We start from the raw sequence: 19,238 nt of genomic DNA on the forward strand, positions 1-19,238 counted from the left end.
GCCATATTTTCCATCAACTTTTGTATTTCAAAATTTTCAACTACATCTTGATTGCATGTTTGATCAGTGTCAGACTTCAGAACTTGGTTTAGTTCTTCAATTGCTTCATCTGCGACTTTAGGTATGGTGCATGATTCTGAATAATAGTCAGATTAACTGTCTTCATTGTAGGCATTTGGATATTATTCCATCACAGATAGTATTCTACTTCAAGATATATCTTGAAGGACTTCTGACAAGTTGGCAGACTAGACAGACATGCTATAAAGCCTTTACAATAAAGATATATATATATATGGCACAATGAACTATACACAGAGGACAATCCTGAAACCCTAAGCTTCAGAGGAAAGGTTAGAAAAGTAGGTGGAAAGGCTGAGCACACGTGTCAAAAGACGGAGAATGACTAATGACCAACAGCAGCCAAATTGAATTTTTGCAAGCAGTTTTGGAAAGAAACAAATGGCAACCTGACAGTGCAGAATCATAAAGGTAATGGAAAAGGTGATATTCCTTCTTCCTTCCCACACCCCATGGATAACATAGGTAAGGCCAATCCCCACCCTCACCTACTCGTAGTGCAGACCCTGCTTTCCAAGAATTCTGAGCCACATGAGTTAAACCAGTGTGAGGTGGTTGCCCACTGTGCTGCTTTGGTGCATAGAGTCAGGTGGTCTTTGCTCCAGATCTACAGAACTCATAGAGTCTCCAGGCTAGAATTAGACTAGCAGGAACTTTCATAACCAGCCACACTGCCCCCAGCTGTCCTCTAGTTCTTACAGACACTAAAACTAGCAACTGGAAGGACCTCTATGAACTACTTCAGACTGGGTGCCCTGAATATAGACAATGCCTAGTCCTATAGGAACTTCATCTAGGGCTAGGAACTCAGCCATCACATCTCACCTTCACCAACCTCGTGAGCTTCTCGTCCAGGCGGAGGTCCCCAGACTTTTCTATTCTCAGTCCAACAACTGCACTTATTTTTTTATTTGTTTGTTTCTCCTTTGGTTGTTTCATTGTTTTTGTTTGTTTATTCTTTCTTCTCCTTTTTCTTTTCATTCCCTTCTCTTGATTTTTATCCATTCTATCACTGCTTTTGTTTTTATTTCTGTTTCTCATTTTCACCCCCTTATTTTTTTCCTCTTAATTTTTGTTTACTACTCTCTACTCTTTCTCTTTTCATGTTCTCTCTCTGTTTTTTTTTAATTTTGTTTCTTATTTTTATTTCTCTCTTAATTTTCTCTTATATGACTCTATTTTCCTGTCCCTATATTCTGGTCTTAGCTATATTCTTTTACTTTTGCTGCACGTTTGTGTTTCTTTTTTATCTTTTATTATATTCTTTTTTTTCTTTTTGCTGTCATTTGCTTCTGTTTCATTTCTCTATGTGTGTTTTCTCCTCTTGCCCACCCAATGGGAGACAGCAACCTTTCCTATACAGCTTAGCCACAACCATACCCTCTTCAGCTCTATCCATTGAACAAGAGTTAATATCAGTTCCTATGCCACCTGGTCAATGATAAACATCATCCAGCACTAGCCAAATCCATCCTAAACTGAACTACATGAACAGCAAATGAAAACCATCCACACATTTCCATTCTCTAATCACATCCAAAAGGAAACAGTTGGTAAGAGCCTAAGAACACACCAACATACAATCATCAATTAAATACAAATATGACACCACAATGTATGGGGAGGGGGGGAACAGGAGAGTTTAGATCACATGAAGAAATGAGAGAGTGCGGCTCAAACAAATGACCAAGGTGCGGATTCAGAAATCATTTCTGAGGTAGAAAAGATAATGGAATCACCTGAGAAATAATTTTTTCAAAGGAAATTTAGGTAGCTTTAGAGGATTGACAGAAAGATCACAGAAATCAAGGAGAACACAGAAAAATGTTTAGAACCTAGGAAAACACTACAAGAACAAACAGACAAAATCAATGGGAATTGTATTACAATGCAAATAGAAATCCAGAAGATCAATAATAAGATCTGAGTAATGGACAATACATTGAAAGGACCAAGGAGTAGATTTTAGTCATTGAAGCCTGAATTAGTGAGCTTGAAGATAAATCTCTCAAAACTAATAAGCTAGAAGAATCATCATAAAAAAGAACAAAAAAATCTGAAGAGAACATAAGATTTATGTGGGACACCATGAAGAAGAATAACTTATAGGTGATCAGAATTCCAGAACAGAAAGTGACAATCAAACATATGGAGAAAATTGTCAAAGAGAGACTTACAACAAGATGACAGACTACACAGATGCACTAAACAAACCCTGCACAACAAAGATATGAGAGACCAAATAAAGCAGACACAGATGAAAATTCTGGCACCCTGAACTTCAAAAGAAAGGTTAATGATATGGATGGATTGCTTTCTGGAAGGAGAGGCTGAGCAGGGATGACAAGAGTGGGAAACTGACTGATGAACAGTTGGCCAGACAAGGTTCAGCTGTCTTGTGAGCAGCTTTCAGGAAAGAGGGAGACCTGGCAGAGAAAACTTGTAAGTACAACAATAAAGGTGCAATTTCTTCTTTTTCATCTTGCTCCACTGGTGACCAGAGCTGTGGTCGCCTACCATGCTCATAGCACAGACCCTGCTCTCTGGGAGTTCTGAGCCACTTGGTTAGGAGAAGCATCAGTGTGAATTGGGGGCCAGCTGCACACTTTAGTGCCTTGATTCAGGTGGACTTGGCTGCAGAATTACAAAACCCACAGAGTCACCAGACCAGCATTTAACCAGTCAGTATACCCCCAGTTTCCCTGGTCCTAACAGATACTGAAACCAGTTCCATCAAGGGACCCCATAAACTGCCTCCGGATTGAGTGCCCTGAACATAGATAATTACCAAGATCAATAAGAACTCCATCTAGGGCCAGGAACTCTGCTATCACATCCCTTCCACAAACATCTCATGAGCTCCTTGAATTGCAGGAACCCACCCACCAGAGATTTCTTCCCTTCGGGTCCAACAAATACACTGTTTGTTTTTACAAATATGACAACCCACAATACTCTGGAGACAACAGACAATTTTAGCTAATATAAAGAAACAAGAGAGTAATTCAAATAAATGACCAAGATATGCAGAAAGAAAAACATTTCTGAGTAAAACAGGTAATGGAGCTAACTGAAAAATAATTCAAGATAGCAGTATTTTAGAACATCAATAGATAGACAGGAAGATCATAAGAAAGCAAGGAGAATGTAAAAAAGGCTTTAGAAAGATTCAGGAAAATGCTACAAGAACAAACAAAATAAATACAAATTTTGAAACAATACAAGACTTGCAATTAGAAATCCAGATTAATATTGAGATTTGTGAAATAGACAATAAATTGAAAGGACAAAGGAAAAGATTCAAAGCAATGGAAATCCGAATTAGTGAAATAAAAGATAAATCTCTCAATACCAATATGCTAAAAGAACAATCAGATAAAATGAATGAAAAACTCCTGAAAAGCCTAAGAGTTATTTGGGAAAACAAGAAGAAAAACAATTTATGGGTAACTGGAATTCCAGAACAAGCTCAGAGAAATTTTCAAAGAGTTGTAGAAAGAAAACTTTCCTAAAATCATGAAAGAAGATAAGCAAACAAGAAGCTGAACAAACCCCAAATAGTATAGATCCCAAAAGAAAATCACTAAGACATATCATAATCATATTTTCCAAAATCAAAGACAAGGAAAAACTCCTGAGAGCAGTTTGGGAAAAAAATAAGTTACCTAAAAAGGAGACTAAGCTCTGATTTCTCAGAAGAAACCATGCAAGAAAGAAAGCAATGAAATGATATATACAAAACTTTGAAACAACAAAAAAAATTGCCAACCAAGAATCATACACCCAGGAAAGCTGTGCCTCATTTACAAAGGTGAAATTAGGATATTTCCTGATAATCAGAAATTGAGGGAATTTGTAATGATCAGATCAACTTTACAAAAAATACTAAGGGCATTCTTTGGACTGAGAACCAACAACAGCAGACAACAACTTGAGGTTACCATACATGACAACACCACTCAGAACTCAACCAGATATAAAAGTAGTTAATGTAAAACAAATCTGCAAGACTGAAAATAAGAAACCAGACTTATCAATATGTAATGAAGTCAAATACAAACTATAAAGTAGCTAATAAAGTACATACAGAACTTCCAAATGGCAAGGAAGCCAAGTAGATTTCAAGATAAAACTGATTTATTTAAGCAGGGTAAAAAATTAATAAATTACAGTGTTAACAAAGTTATCACTCAAATATGCTGGTGAAAATTAGGACATTCCAGATAAACAGAACTTTGTGAATTCACATTTAATTTCTTCTACTACCCATTTGCTTTTTCAGCAGGGTGTTATTCAGTTTCCATGTATTTGACTTAATGTCTTTATCTTCCTATTGTTGAATTCTAATTTGATAGCATTGTGGTCTGAGAAGATGCTTTGTAGTATTTTGATATTTGTAAATTTATGGAGATTTGTTTTGTGGCCTAAGACTTGGTCTATTCTGGAGAATGTTCCATGTGCACTGGAAAAGAATGTGTATTGTGCAGTTGTTGGGTTGAATGCTCTGTATGCATTTTTGAAAGTGCTGTATTAAAATCACCCACTATTATTGTAGATTCATCTATTTCTATTTTCAAATCTATTAGAGTTTGCTTTATATATTTTGGAACTCTTTCATTGGGAGCATAGATATTTATTCTGGTTATGTCACTTGTTCAATTGTCCCTTTAATCATGAGATAATGTCCATATTTATCTATTATGCTGGGTTTTGCCTTAAAGTTTATTTTATCAGAGATTAGTACTGCCACTCCTGTTCATTTTTAATTGCAATTAGCTTGGTATAATTTTTTCTATCCTTTGACTTTTAATCTATTTTTGTCTCTGTGTGTGAGAAGTGTCTCTTGTAAACAGCATATTGAAGGATCTTGTTTTCTTATCTATTCTGCCACTCTCTCTCTCTTAACTGGTGCATTTAATCCATTTACATTCAGTGTAATTATCAATAGGTATGGATTAATTGCTGCTTATATTTGTTTGTTTTTTGTGGTGTTGCAGCTTTCTTTGTTCTGTGTGTCTTCCTTTGTTGAGTTCATGCTTTTTTGTGTTCTTTCTTTTGAGTTGCCTCAGTTTTAATGTTTCCATGTTCTTCTTGGATTTTCATTTTCTTGGTATGTTGTGAAGTGTTAATTTTCTTTGAGGTTGCCTTATAGTCCATTAACTTTTCTCTCCATTTCCTGCAGTCTATTTTATCCTGTAATTGACCTGACCTTCTCACCATCTAGTTCTCTGTTCCTACGTGTTTGCCTTCTTTTACATAGTAATTGTTTGATCATAGACTGACCTCTTTAGATTCAGAGAAGGAGAGGGGCTGTGTGCTGATGACCAGGACTCAGGTTTGCAGGGTATACCCTTCGGTTGGTTGACGATGCATGGAGGGGATTGCAACCATGGCAATGAAACGATATACAATAGGATGAACGTGAAACTAATGTTCTCCCATGTAAACTCTCTCATAATTCACAGTAAAACATTAAAAAACAAACAACCAAAAACACCCTGTGATACAGGAATTAAGACTGAGTGTTTTTCTACTAAGAGAGATTTGTTTTCATTTAAGTTCCAAGAAATGTGATATAGCCTTTTTAATAGCAACAGTGGTAACTGACACACAGTAAACAATTTTTAAAGACAGAATGAGCTCAGACAATATTTAAATTCAAAGCTGGTACTTTTTGACAGGCAGCAGAAGAGCCCAGTTGGGGAGTCAGGCAGGCCTTTGAATCCAGCTTGGCTACAAGCTGTGTGACCCTGGCCATGTTATAGAACCTTTCATTACTTCAGGTTCTTTGTCTGGAAAATGTTGCAGTAATATTGCTCCCTCATAAGACCACTTAATACATACAAGGTGCTTAAGACAATTCCTAGCAGATTTCATAGTATTCATAAATGTTGACTTCTAGGTTTACTGATTTCATTTTGTTGCTTTCTCTCTAGGCCTCTCCTTTCCTTCTAATAGAACTACCTACATTTTATGTGCAGTTCTCCTCTTCCTTTCATTTGTCTGTATACACCCTGATCTACCACCAACAATACTGGCATTAGTACAGGATGGCATAATCCTGATTCGGGTAGGTCATGTGGTCACTGGAAGCTGAAATCTAGAGGTAACTGGAAACTGTAATCTCCAGGTACATCAACTTGTTCCCAGAACACCATTGCCAACAAGCAGTGCTTACACAGCTGACAAACCAGACCCCACATCCAATCAACATCTCTCGGTATTATTGATTTCTTCACGTGGGGTATAGACAGTTCATTATAATGTACCTGTGAAACCCCTGCTCCATCCCCAACCCCAGCCTCATGTCAAGAACATACCTGATTTTGTGCTACATGGAATTCCATACTTAGCAGAAATTTTTTTTTCACACGCTGCAGAAACTTTAGTTTCTAATCATCTTTATTTTTTCTTTGTATGTTTAATTATGCTAGATTCTTGCTTTATTAGCCCTATTAGATTAACTTTTCTCTTTGAAATTGTATGAGGTTTGTATTGCTGCTGTCAACAAGCTACCAGAACTATAGTGACTTGAAACAACAGAAATTTATTCTGTACAAATCAGGAGGTCAGAAGTTTGAGATCAGTTTTATTGGGCTTAAGTCAAAATGTCAATATGGTTGCTTCCTTCTAAAAACTCTGAGAGAAAAAGCTTATTTCCTTGCCTTTTTCAGAGTCTAGTGGCCACCTGTAAGGAGCTCTGGTAGCGTAGTGGTTACGAATCGGGCTGTGAGCCTAAAGGTCAGCGGTTCGAAACTACCAGCTGCTCCGCGGGAGAAAGATGAGGCTTTCTACTCCCGTAAGGATTTACACCCTCGGAAACCCTGTACAGGGTCGCTATGGGTCGGAACCGACTCGACGGCACACAACAACAACAACAACAAGTGGCCACCTGTAGTTCTTGGCTAATGGCCTCTTCATCTTTAAAGTACATCACTCCAATCTCTGCTTCCATCATCATTTTGCCTGTTCTCACACTCTGACTCCCCCTGTGTCACTGTTTAAGGACCATTATATGATTACATTGAGTCCACCCAGATACTCCAAGATAATCTCTGCACCTCAGAACCATAACTTAATTAATTTAACGAAATCTGCAAAATGCATTTTGCCATATAAAGTAGCACTCACAGGTCCCATGGACACATTTACCAAAAACAAAGTGCTTTGGAGTCAGTTCCAAACTCATAACAGTCCTATAGGGCATAGTAGGATTGCTTCTTAGGGTTTCTGAAACTGTAAATCTTTACAAGAGAAGACAGCCTCGTCTTTGTCCTGCAAAGCCTCTGGTGCTTTTGAATGAACAATGTCACTGTTAGCAACCCAATGCTTAACCTACAGCACCACCACATGCTTCTTGAACACATTTTTTGTTAAGTGCCATCGAGTCAGTTCCAACTCATAGCGAACCTGTCTAGGGTTTCCAAGGAGCTGCTGGTGGGTTTGAACTGCCAACCTTGTAGTTAGAAGTCCAGTGCTTATCTTAGAGTGCCAAACCAGAATATGTTTAAGAGATCCTTATCTAGCTAGCCACAAAAGTGCTTTACCTAGAAGACAAAAGGAAAAAAAGGAATGAGGAAAGAAAGAAACAGTAAAGGAGATTTTGCCTCATATGAATAACAGCAAATTATGCACAGCTCTTCTTTGATGAATCAGAGGAAGAAGTGGCAGAAGTAACCAGTCATCAAAGCCAAAACGAATTTTATGTTTTAAAAATTGAATATGCTTTGCTGACATGAATTGAGAAGAGGGAAGAAAGTAAAATGGGCACTGCACATGTGAAGTTGTCCAATATGAGAAGTACTATCATCAAAAATAGTATGAATTTTAAAAAAAGAAGAAGAATAGTATGGATTACTAGGAAAGAATGTTTAAAAGTTCCCACTGCAGAGATTCAGAATAGAGAAGGAACTAACAAATCACTGTTTTATTTTGTAACACAAGTAAAATCATGAAGAACAGGCCTTTATTTAAACCTTTTTCTATCTATTCCAGCTCACAAAGGTCCATTAGGTGGAAACTGATTGATCATAATGTTGAGTTTAGTGGAGGAGAGTGCCACCATCTGCATGAATTCAGCAATCGCAAATCCTACCAGATGCTAAGAAGAAAGATCTAGCTGTATTCTTCTAAAATTACATTGATGCTGGGCTGTTTGGTAACTGTCCATCTTAAGCGCTGTGAAGGGGTATGGACGTAGTGGGTAGATTCATGCTCTAAGGATAATTTTCTTATAAAAGGCACATTTCTTCCTATGTGTGCAGGCAAAGAAAATATAAAGTTCAGCAAAAGTAATTAAAGCATTGTAATTACTTACTGTAAATTCTGACTAGAGATTATTTGTGTTAAACTTCACTTCTAATAGAGCAGCAGTATTAATTATTCATATTATGTAGATATTTGATTTGAGCTATCTTGTCATATTGTTAAATTAATCATGAATATGGATTTGAGAAACATATTTTCATCATATCTTATGATTTAGAGGCTTCTGCAAATGCCTGTGTTGCAGTCTTTCATTAATACTGCTGAACCAAATGTATTTTCAAGAGAGAAGACTTTTTTTTTAAAGCATGAGATGTAAGCAAAATAACTAAAATGAATTTTAACTGGAAATTTGTTTATAAGGATTATGAGAGAAATATTCATGAAGCACAAAATGCAAAGGTTATTATTCAAATAATATGGGAAGAGCTTCTATTTTTGCATACAGACAAATGCCAAAAAGGAAGCAAAAAGCTATTTGAGAAAGGAAATAAAACTGCTTCAGATTTTTGCTCAGTACAAGCAATTATTCTACTGTTAGAAAGTTGAAGAGAGTTAGTTATTCTCACTCAATGTAAGTAATACCCATAGTCATATTTGTTAATAGAGGAAAGCAGGAAAGGGTAGTTAGAATTTATACACACATACACAGTTCTACAAACTTCAGTTAGCTTAATATGATTTGGGCAATGGACAAGAATAAATAAGTAGAATACATACTACACTAATTTACTCTGTTTTCAAGCATTTGGTTTACAAAACATGTAATTAGTGTGAATCTAGTTTGGAAGGATGGGGACAAAATAGAGAGGACAGTTTCTTTTTAAAATATTAAACTAAAGAAAATCCCAGTGGTTTTGAGTTATACACTGTTGTATTTTTTTCATTCCTCAATCTAGCATTTATTCAGTACCCATTCTATGAATAATTACCAGACAAAGTATTTTGTTAAATGTTACTCAGTGCGATCATATAATGCACTGGAAGTGGGGAAACTATTTCCTCTCAGCCACCCATAGGGAAAACTATGTATTAAACTGAAATGTTGCCAAGTGCCATCTCTCATTCTCCAAAGACTCAAATCCCAGTGTCTCTTCATCCCTTCCCCCACTCAGGACAGACTATGAGTTTAGAAAGTTTCCTCTGGTTCCTTCTTCAATCCAGTATTTATATATTTGTCCCATTTTCTCAGGGTCTTCCTATGTTACTGGCTAGTTAACTGGGAAGATTAATTCCAGCTGTGAGGTGGTAATGACAGAAAATGCCACGCTTGTTAAATTGCAGTCTAGGCTGGGAGGGAAGCCAAAGCCACAGGACAAATACGGAGCATTAGCATTGATTTGTAAGAGTCCTCAAAATACGTACATATACATAATCTTAATGTTTGCCTCAGAAAAGCCTTGCTGGAAACTAAGGTGTATTCCCTTTTGAAAGCCCAAATTCAAATTCTATTTCCTTAACTATGATGCATTGATATTTTCCACTGAAAATATTAACAACCTACAATATACAGATGATACAGTTTTGCTTGCTGAAAGAAAACAGGATTTAAAATACTTACTAATGAAGACCAAAGACCATAGCCGTTGGTATGGGTTGCACCTCAATATAAAGAAAAAAAAGTCCTCACCTCTGGACCAATAAATGACATCAAGATAAATGGAGAATAGATTTCACTTTGCTCAGATCAACCATCAGTACTCAAGTAAGCAACAGTAAAGAAATCAAAGTATTATATTAGGCAAATCTCCTGTAACAAGACCTCTTTAAAGTGTTCAAGTGCGAAGATGTCAGTTTGAGGACTAAGGTGCGCCTGACCCAAGCCTTGGTGTTTTCAGTAACCTGATATGCATGTGAAAGTTGAATAATGAATAAAGAAGACTGTAGAAGAATTGATGCATTTGAGCTATGGTGCTGGAGGAGAATATTAAAAATACCATGGAATTCCAAAAGAACAAACAAATATGTGTTGGAAGAAGTACAGCCAGAATGCTCCTTAGAAGACAGTATGGCCAGACTTTGTCTCTCATACTTTGCACATATTATCAGAAAGGACCAGTCCCTCAAGAAGGACATCATGCTTGGTAAAGTAGAGGGACAGCAAAAAAAAAAAAAAAGGAAGACCCCCACTAAGATGGATTAGCACAGAGGCAGCAGCAATGGGCTAAAGCGTAGCAGGATCCTGCAGTGTTTTATTAGGTTGTGCATAAGGTCGCTATGAATTCATACCAACTCAATGGCACCTAACAACAATAATTTTTCACTAAAATGTTAGTGCATTCAAAAGATAAGAACAAATACAATTTTTAAGGAATAATAGAATTTTTTAATGTAAAATTCTTATTTTAAAAAGAAAGGTTGTTATATGATGAGATACCTTTACCTGTATACTTGGGAGAAGGAGAGTTTTGTTTCTGCCAAGAACATCAGTAATAATTGTTCAGTTTTATCCTATATTAAACCATCAGTTGAGTGACTAATTAAAATCTCAGTCAGAACAAAATTGCTAGAAAATAATGTTCAATGAAGATTATATACAATTAAAAAATAGAGTAATTTTCATCTCATATATATGTTTGGCAGAATTAGCTTGCTCCAACAGCACAGTTATTGTAAGTTTTGCAGGGGGAAAAAAATAGACAACTTTTACCCACATTCCAATGAAGAAGGACTTAAAATCCAAATATGGGCAGTTTGGGGCTATCTTAATGGTCCATTCAATCACAATACGGTTCATTAAGTAGATTGTGCCAAGTTAAGATGGACTTAGAAATTAAATCAACTGAAAAACAGCTGATTAGTTGGTATGGTTGGGCACAGTCTTAGTAAGCGTAATAATTTTCCTAGATTTTTATAGGATGATTTCATTTAATAGAACTTTACTAATTCAAATAAATGAGAATTTTACTGACTCAAATTTAGTATTATCTATGTGTAAAAGATCTGCTAAGGAAATTGACAGATGAAGAAGTTCCAAAGGAATGTTTAATCGATTTGCAAGTGTTTTCAAACACTTGAATAGCAACCAGTTGTGCTAAAGCAATTAATGTGCTAATTACAGATGTACCATTATTTTATCTCTTAGAGCAGAGTCAGCAGGGCCTCAGTTTGGTAGGGCTTTTCAGTTAGAGGATTCAAAAAGTACTTAGAAATATAAAGACATTTATTTCAATACAAGAAAAACTCCAATTTCATCTGGCTCATTATTTTCCACATTTAGACTGTGGTGATGGTGTGCCGGGGAGTCAGTTCTAACTCATAGCAACCCTGTATAGGGTTTCCAAGTCTGTAAATCTTTACAGAAGCAGAAAGCTTCATCTTACTCCCGTGGAAAGGCTGGGCGTTTCCAACTGTTGACCTTGAGCTTAGCAGCCCAACTCAGAACCATTGTGCTACCAAAGCTCCTTTATATTTGGATAACACTCATCAAATTCACCCTATGAAACACAACAGCTCACTAGCATAAAGATCCATTGTAAAAGAATTAATTTGTAAAAGCAGGTGTTTTTGAACTTCTTTTTCTCCTCCATCTTATTATTAAAGAAAAGACTCACATGAGTATAATCTATAATTCAGATAGTTTGCCAATTCTTTATTTGGTTAATTTTACTGAGCTTTTCTGTATAAAGGGGATTTTGGCTTATAGAATGTTTGAAAGTGATAAATAATTGATTTGAGAGTTAAATTCACTCAGAAGCAGCATAAAGGAAAGAAGAATCCAAGAGGGACAGTTTAATTTCTTTTGTTAAATTACTGGCTGCCAATTTATGGTTTTTGGCAGTCAATGTGGTTTTCCTCCAGACTTATAGCATGTTATTCCAAAAGCTGTATTCACAACGCCAATTTCCACAGCACTCAGGGGGCTTATGAGTAATGGATTTAGATGAGCAACTATTGTTACCATTATAGTGGCTAAACTTTACAGTATTTTCCCTCTGCAATAATAGTTCTTCTACTTCAATATGCATTTGCATTTATATTTGCCAAAATGTATTGAAAGTAACGAAGAACGACATTTAGTGAATTATAGTGGCCCAGAAGAAAGTATGGAAGAAAGAGTGAGAGAAAAGGTGGAAAAGAGAATTTGGTACTGTTGGTATTCTAATGGGTTACTGAGTGGTCAGCTGCAGAGTATCTGAATAAGAAAGCTTATGTTTCATTGAGGGAGACTTGGAAGTCTGTATAATCTGGGTTGCTAATCAAAGACAAGAGGTTTTCTGCTCCCATAAAAATTTACAGCCTTGGAAAATCTATGCACAGTTACTGAGTCAGAACCAACTCAATGGTACACAATCACCACCATGCTTCATTTGAGGTCCTGGTGTGGTGCTGTAGAATAAACACTAGACTACTAACCAAAAAGTTACTGGTTAAAACCCAAGCTGCTCCTTGGAAACCCTATACAAGGTTAATATGAGTCGGAAGCAACTCAAAACAAAATCAACAAAATGCTTCATTGCGGAGTGCAGAGGTTCATGATTGAATGGAGCACAAGGAGAACTTCTGGGGTGCTGGTATTGTTCTGTTTCTTGATCTGCTTACTGAATACATCCATAAGTTCAATTTGTAACAATTCACCAAATAGCATATGCATGCTTCAGTGTGTATATTACATTTCACTAAAATATTTTAAAATAAAACATGTGTAACAGGGGAACATGCATTATCTTGCATCTGTTTTAAGTTTACCTGGATGAAATGCCCTTGAGGGCAATTCAAAGCCATCTATCAACGTCATAGTCAAATATGATCTTTTCTATTTCGAGGAAAAGATAGACCAAATTGCTAAGCTTAGGTTGCAGTTAAGGCTCTAGATCTAGTTCTTTAATAACAGAATGGCCTTACATAAGGGATTTAACCTCCCCTAAACCTTAGTTTCCAATTTGAGACGATGTTACAGAATCATTGGATAGCAAGCTCATAGTTAACTGGTTCTCACTGCTGTAGGATGGATGGCCAAACTACTGATTTCCAGATTTCTTTGCTCCAGAAGTAATTAATTACCTCCTTTGGGATTCAGGATCCATAATGAATAAAATCTCCAAATTGATCTCTATTGGAAAGAATCAAACTGTCTTCGTTTGAAAGAAAGCTGCAATTTTGGAAGAGTTGGTAATAGAATAGACAATGATACATTTTAAGGAAGAGAGAAGAGATTGTCCTGCGTTTGAAGGTAGATGGGGACATACCAGATTCTGTGGTTACTTGAATTCTGATCACACTCATTAACCAGTTGCCATCAAGTCAACTCTGATTCATTGTGACCACATGTATATCAGAATAGATCTGTGTTCCATGAAAATTTCAATGGCTGAATTTTCAGAAGCAAATCTCCAGGACTTTTTTGAAAGGTACCTCTAGATGGATTTGAACCTCCAAACTCTCAGTTAACCACCAATGGTTTTAACTGTTTGCATCAAACAGGGCTGCCAGAACACATTCTTATAATTCTTAGATGTCAACAAGATGATTCTCATGCCTAGTAACCCTATGTACAAAAGAACAAAACACTGCTCACGTCTACGTCATCTGCCATTCTCACAGTAGTTATGTTGCTGCCACTGTGTCAATTTATCTTGTTGACAGACTTCCTCTTTTTCATTGACTTTTGGCCAAACATGATGTCCTTCTCCAGGGACTAGTTCTTCCTGAGAAAATGTACAAAGCCAATCATGCTTCCAAAGAGTTATCTAGCCATAGTTCTTCCAAAACAAATTTGTTTATTCTTCTGGCAGTCCATTGTACATACAGTGTTCTTCACCAACACCTTAATTTAAATGGACCAATTCGTCTACAATCTTCCTTATTCATTCTCCAATATTCACCAAAAGTATTTCTCCAAAATACCATGCCTTTGATTAGGCACACCTTAGTCTTCAAAGTGAAATAGTTGTCCTTTAACACTTTAAACCGGTCTTATGTAGCATATTTGCCTAATGCAATATGTAATTTGATTTCTGGACTGCTGCTTCCACGAGTGCTAATTCCAGATCCAAATAAATTGAAGTGCTTGACAACTTCAATAGTTTCTCTGTTTATCATAATGTTATTTACTAATCCAGTTATGATAATTTCCATTTTCTTTACGTTGACTTGTAAAGGCTGTAGTCTTTGATCTGAAGGCTATAGTCTTTGATCTTCATCTGTAAGTATTTCAAGACCTCTTTGCTTCCAGCAAGCAAGGTTGTGTCATCTGCATATCACATATTGCTGATGAGTTGTCCTCCACTCTTAATGCCATGTTCTTATTCATACGGTGCATCTTCTTGGATTATTTGGTCGGTGTACAGATTGAATGAATATGGTTAAAGGCTAAGACCCTTATGTACACCTTTCCTAATCTTAAACCATTCGGTGTTCCTTTGTTCTGTTTGAACTTGGCTCTTGGTCTATGTACAGATTCCTAATGAGCAAAATTAATTGTGCTAGAATTGACATTCTTCACAATGTTATCCATAGATTGCAGAATCCCACAATTGAATATCTTTTAAAAGTCAATAAAACACAAGTAAGTATCTTTCTGGTATTCTCTGCTTTCAGCCAAGTCCCTATCCCTCATTCCACATCCTCTTATAAATCCAGCTTGAATTTCTGGCAGCTCTCTGCCAATGTACTACTATAAATATTTCTAAATTATTTTCAACATAATTTTCTTGCACATGATATTAATGATATTCCTCTACAGTTTTCACATTCCATTAAGTCACTTTCCTTTGGAAAGGACACAAATATGGAAGTCTTCCATTTGGTTGGTCAGATAGCTGTCTTCCAAGTTTTTTGGCATAGACAAATGAATGTATCCAGTGCTGCATCAGTTTGTTGAAACATTTCCATTTGTATTCTGTCAATTCCTGGAGCCTTGTTTTTCACCAATGCCTTCAGTGCAGCTAAGACTTCTTTAAATACCATTGATTCTTGATCATCCTATGACAGCTCTTGAAATGGTTGACAATTGACAAATTCTATTTGGCACAGTGACTTTATGTATTTCTTCCATCTTCTTTTGATGCTGCCTGCATCATTCAATATTTTGCTCCTAAAATCCTTGAATATTGCAAATTGAAGCTTGATTTTTTTTTTTCCCTTCAGTTTTAGAAATGCTAAACATGTTCTTCCCTTTTGGTTTCCTAACTCCAGGTCTGTGCTCATTTCGTTAAATGCTTTACTTTGTCTTCTTCAGCTGCCTTTTAAAAATTTCTGCTCAACTCTTTTGCTTCATCGTCTCTTCCATTCACTCAGTTTAGCTTCTCTATGCTCAGCAGCAACTGTCAAAACCTCTTCTGATACACACACACACATCCATTTTAGTCTCTTATTTGTTTCCTGGTTTTGTTTTTTTTTAATGACCTTTAGCTTGCTTCAGGTATGGTGTACTGGATATCATCCCAAAGCTCTTCTGGTATCAAATCTGTTACTGAGATAGTCTTTACACTGAGGTAGGATATATATATAGTCATATTTTGACTCTCATGAATATGTTATAATTTTTTTTCATTTTAAACCTGAACTTAAATATGGGCAATTGAGGGTTTGGTTCACAATGAGCCACTGGCCTGGCTTTGGCTGATAATAGTGAGCCTCTTCATTGTCTTTTCCACAGATGTAGTCAATTTGACTCCCGGAAGCTCAATCTGGTTAGGCTACTTGTACAGTTACCTTCTATGAGGGTGAATCAAAAATCATCCACATTCTGGTTCTATTACAATGCCTATCCACATCTAAGGCTGATGACAACATGAGCATGCACATGAAATGATTCTGTCTAATAGACGAGTGACAGTGGATTATGTGGTAAAAAAAAAAATTCAAATCAACCATGGCTCTGCCTATGAAATAATCCATGACAGACTTGGGTTTCAAAAAGTTTGTGTAGGGGCAGGGAGCACCATGGCGGCCGAGCACAGGCCAAAGTTATCCAAGAATCTGCTGCACATGAAGTTCATGCAAAGGGGACTCGACTCAGAAACCAAGAAGCAGCTGGAAGAAGAAGAAAAGAAAATCATCAGTGGAGAGCACTGGTAGTTGGACTTGCCAGAGCTGAAAGAGGAAGAAAGCATCATAATCGAAGAGCAGAGCTTCTCATTACGCAAGGACCTTCTCTACGGAAGAATGTCATTCCAAGGATTTAATCCTGAGGTTGAGAAATTAATGCTTCAGATGAACTCTAAGAGCAAAGCTGAAGAAGTTGAAGATGAAACAGTGGAACTTGATGTGTCTGATGAAGAAATGGCTAGAAGGTATGAAAGCCTGGTGAGGACAATTGGAAAAAAGTTTACCAAGAAAAGAGATCGTGCCAATTATGAAGAAGATGAAAATGGAAACATGAAAAAGACCAAGACAAAGAAGGTGTTCTTAAAACCCCAAAATTAAAAAGAAGGCCTTGTGAAAGATAGCAGCACATTTCGGAACTTAACTCCGATTGGTTCTCTGTAGCTTTTGATATTATAATGTGTATTTATAAACAGGTGTGTAATTTTAGAAAATGCTGTCCCTAAAACAAATGTGTGATGGATGTTATACATCCTTTGCTTAATGGTGTTCATCAGAAAGGGCTCTTCTGCCCTTGATCCTCGAATGTACACAGTTATTTGGTGACTTCATATAGACCTTTTGATCTTGGATTTTTAAAATATTGTCTGTGGTTCCTGGTCTTTAATAAATTAATATCATTTAAAAAAAAAAAAGTTTGTGCAGGATGGGTACTGAAACAACTCATGGACGACCATAAACAGAAAGAAGCATTTGGGCATCTACAAACAAAATTTGGACGGATACTTGAAGGAAGGTAATAGTTAATTTAAAAACATTTTTTTACTGCTAATGAGACATGGATACATCACTATGAGCCTAAGAGTATGAAATGGAAGCATCATCAATTGTCAACCAAGAAAAAGTTCAAAAGTCAACTAAGAATTGGAAAAATGATGTTTACAGTTTTCTGGGATCCTCAAGGGCCAGTATTGGAAGACCATCAGGAAAAAGGTTCAACAATCAATAGTGCACATTACAGTGAGATGCTCACTGAAGGGCTGAAGCCTAAATTTCGGATTAAATGCAAAGGACTGCTATCCAAGGGCATTGTGATCTTGCATGTCTGCACACCTCTGCCCATACTGTTAACATTCTGCAAAATCTTCCTTTTAAGGTGTTAACGTACCCTTACTATAGTCCTAAACTTGTTCCACTTGTTTGATCTTTCACCTTTTGGGTCCCTTGAAAGCAGCCCTTCCAGGTCGAAGAGTCACCTCTGATGAAGAAGTGAAGACAGTGGTGCATTCATTGCTCGCAGCTCAGCTTAAAATCAATTTTTAATAAGGGAATACGAAAGCTTGTTGACTGATGGGCAAAGTGTATTGAATAATTACAGATTTGTCTTTTCTAAAATTGATTAAAATTAGTTCTACAGCCAGAGTGAAGATAATTTTGACCCACCCTCATATGATGTTGAAAAATGGTATTTGTAATACAGAAATCATTGGTCTTACAAAATTCTATCATGTATGCTCCAACATCATTTCTATCACCAAGGCCATGTTTTCCAACTACAGATACTTGCTCTCATTTCCAACTTTTGCATTTTAATCACCAGTATTTGTCAATACATCTGATTATATGTTTTATAAATTTTACACTGAAAAAATTGATAGAAATCTTCAAGTTCATTATCACTCGTTTTAGTGGTTGGTATATAAATTTGAGTCATAATTATATTAGCTGGTCTTCCTTGTAGGTATATGGATGTTATCCTATATTAAACAGCATTGTATTTCAAGACAGATTTTGAAATGTTCTTTTCGATGATGAATACACTGCCATTCCTCTTCAATTTGTCATTCATGGTATAGTAAACCATGTGATTGTCAGATTCAGCTGGCCCTAACCAGTTCATTTCATCTCACTAATGCTTAAGATCAAATCCTGATATAACACTGTAGGATAAGCACTGGATTATTAATTTTGGTGTTAGCAGTTTAAACCCATAAGAAGCACCTTGGAAACCCTAGACAGGATCACTATGAGTTGGAACTGACTCAATGGCACTTAACAACAACATTGCTTAGGATACTGATCCTTATGTATTCCGTTTCACTTTTGACAACTTCCAGTTTTCCCTGATTCCTATTTTGTACATTCTATGTTCCAATTATTAATGGATATTTACAGCCTTTTCTCATTTTTTGTTGTGTCTCATCAGGAAATGGTTTAGAAAGCTTGCCTCTATCCACTTCTTTAAGGGGCAGTTCTACTCCAGTTATATTTTTGAGTGTCTTTCAACTTGAGGAACTCATCTCTGAAACTATATCAGATAATGTTCTCCTGTTATTTATAAGGTTTTCAGTGGCTATCCATTAAGAAGTGATCTACCTCTTCTTCCTCATCTGTCTGAGTCTGGGAGCTCTGATGCAACCTGTCCACAGTGGGTGACCCTGCTGATACTTAAAATACTGGTGGCATAGCTTCCAGCATCACAGCAATAAGGAAGCCACCACAGTATGACAAACTAACAGACAAGTGGTCAACCAATAAATGACATCATGATACATAGAGAAAAGATTGAAGCTATGAAAGACTTCATTTTACTGAGATCCACAATCAACACTAATGGAAGCAGCAGTCAAGAAATCAGAAAACATGTTACATTAGGCAAATCTGCTGCAAAAGACCTCCTTAAAGTGTTCAAGAGAAAAGACATCAGTTTGAGGATTAAGGTGCGCTGACCCAAGCCATGGTGTTTTCAATTGCTTCATATGCCTGTGGAAGTTGCAAAATGAATTAAGAGTGCCTTAGAAGAATCTATGCATTTGAATTATTGTGTTGGAGAAGAAATTGAAAGTACCACAGACTGCCAGAAGAACAAACAAATCGGTGTTGGAAGAAGTATAGCTAGAATG

The 19,238-nt window shown here is 36.5% G+C and overlaps 1 pseudogene; it reads left to right on the top strand.

Annotated features, from left to right (window-relative positions):
- The first annotated feature begins 16,233 nt into the window (after positions 1-16,233).
- Positions 16,234-16,716, top strand: LOC102837275 (annotated as a pseudogene).
- The last annotated feature ends 2,522 nt before the right edge of the window (positions 16,717-19,238 follow it).

The sequence above is a fragment of the Chrysochloris asiatica genome, unplaced genomic scaffold (genome assembly GCF_000296735.1).
Source record: "Chrysochloris asiatica unplaced genomic scaffold, ChrAsi1.0 scaffold00015, whole genome shotgun sequence".
NCBI classification, from domain to species: Eukaryota; Metazoa; Chordata; class Mammalia; order Afrosoricida; family Chrysochloridae; genus Chrysochloris; species Chrysochloris asiatica.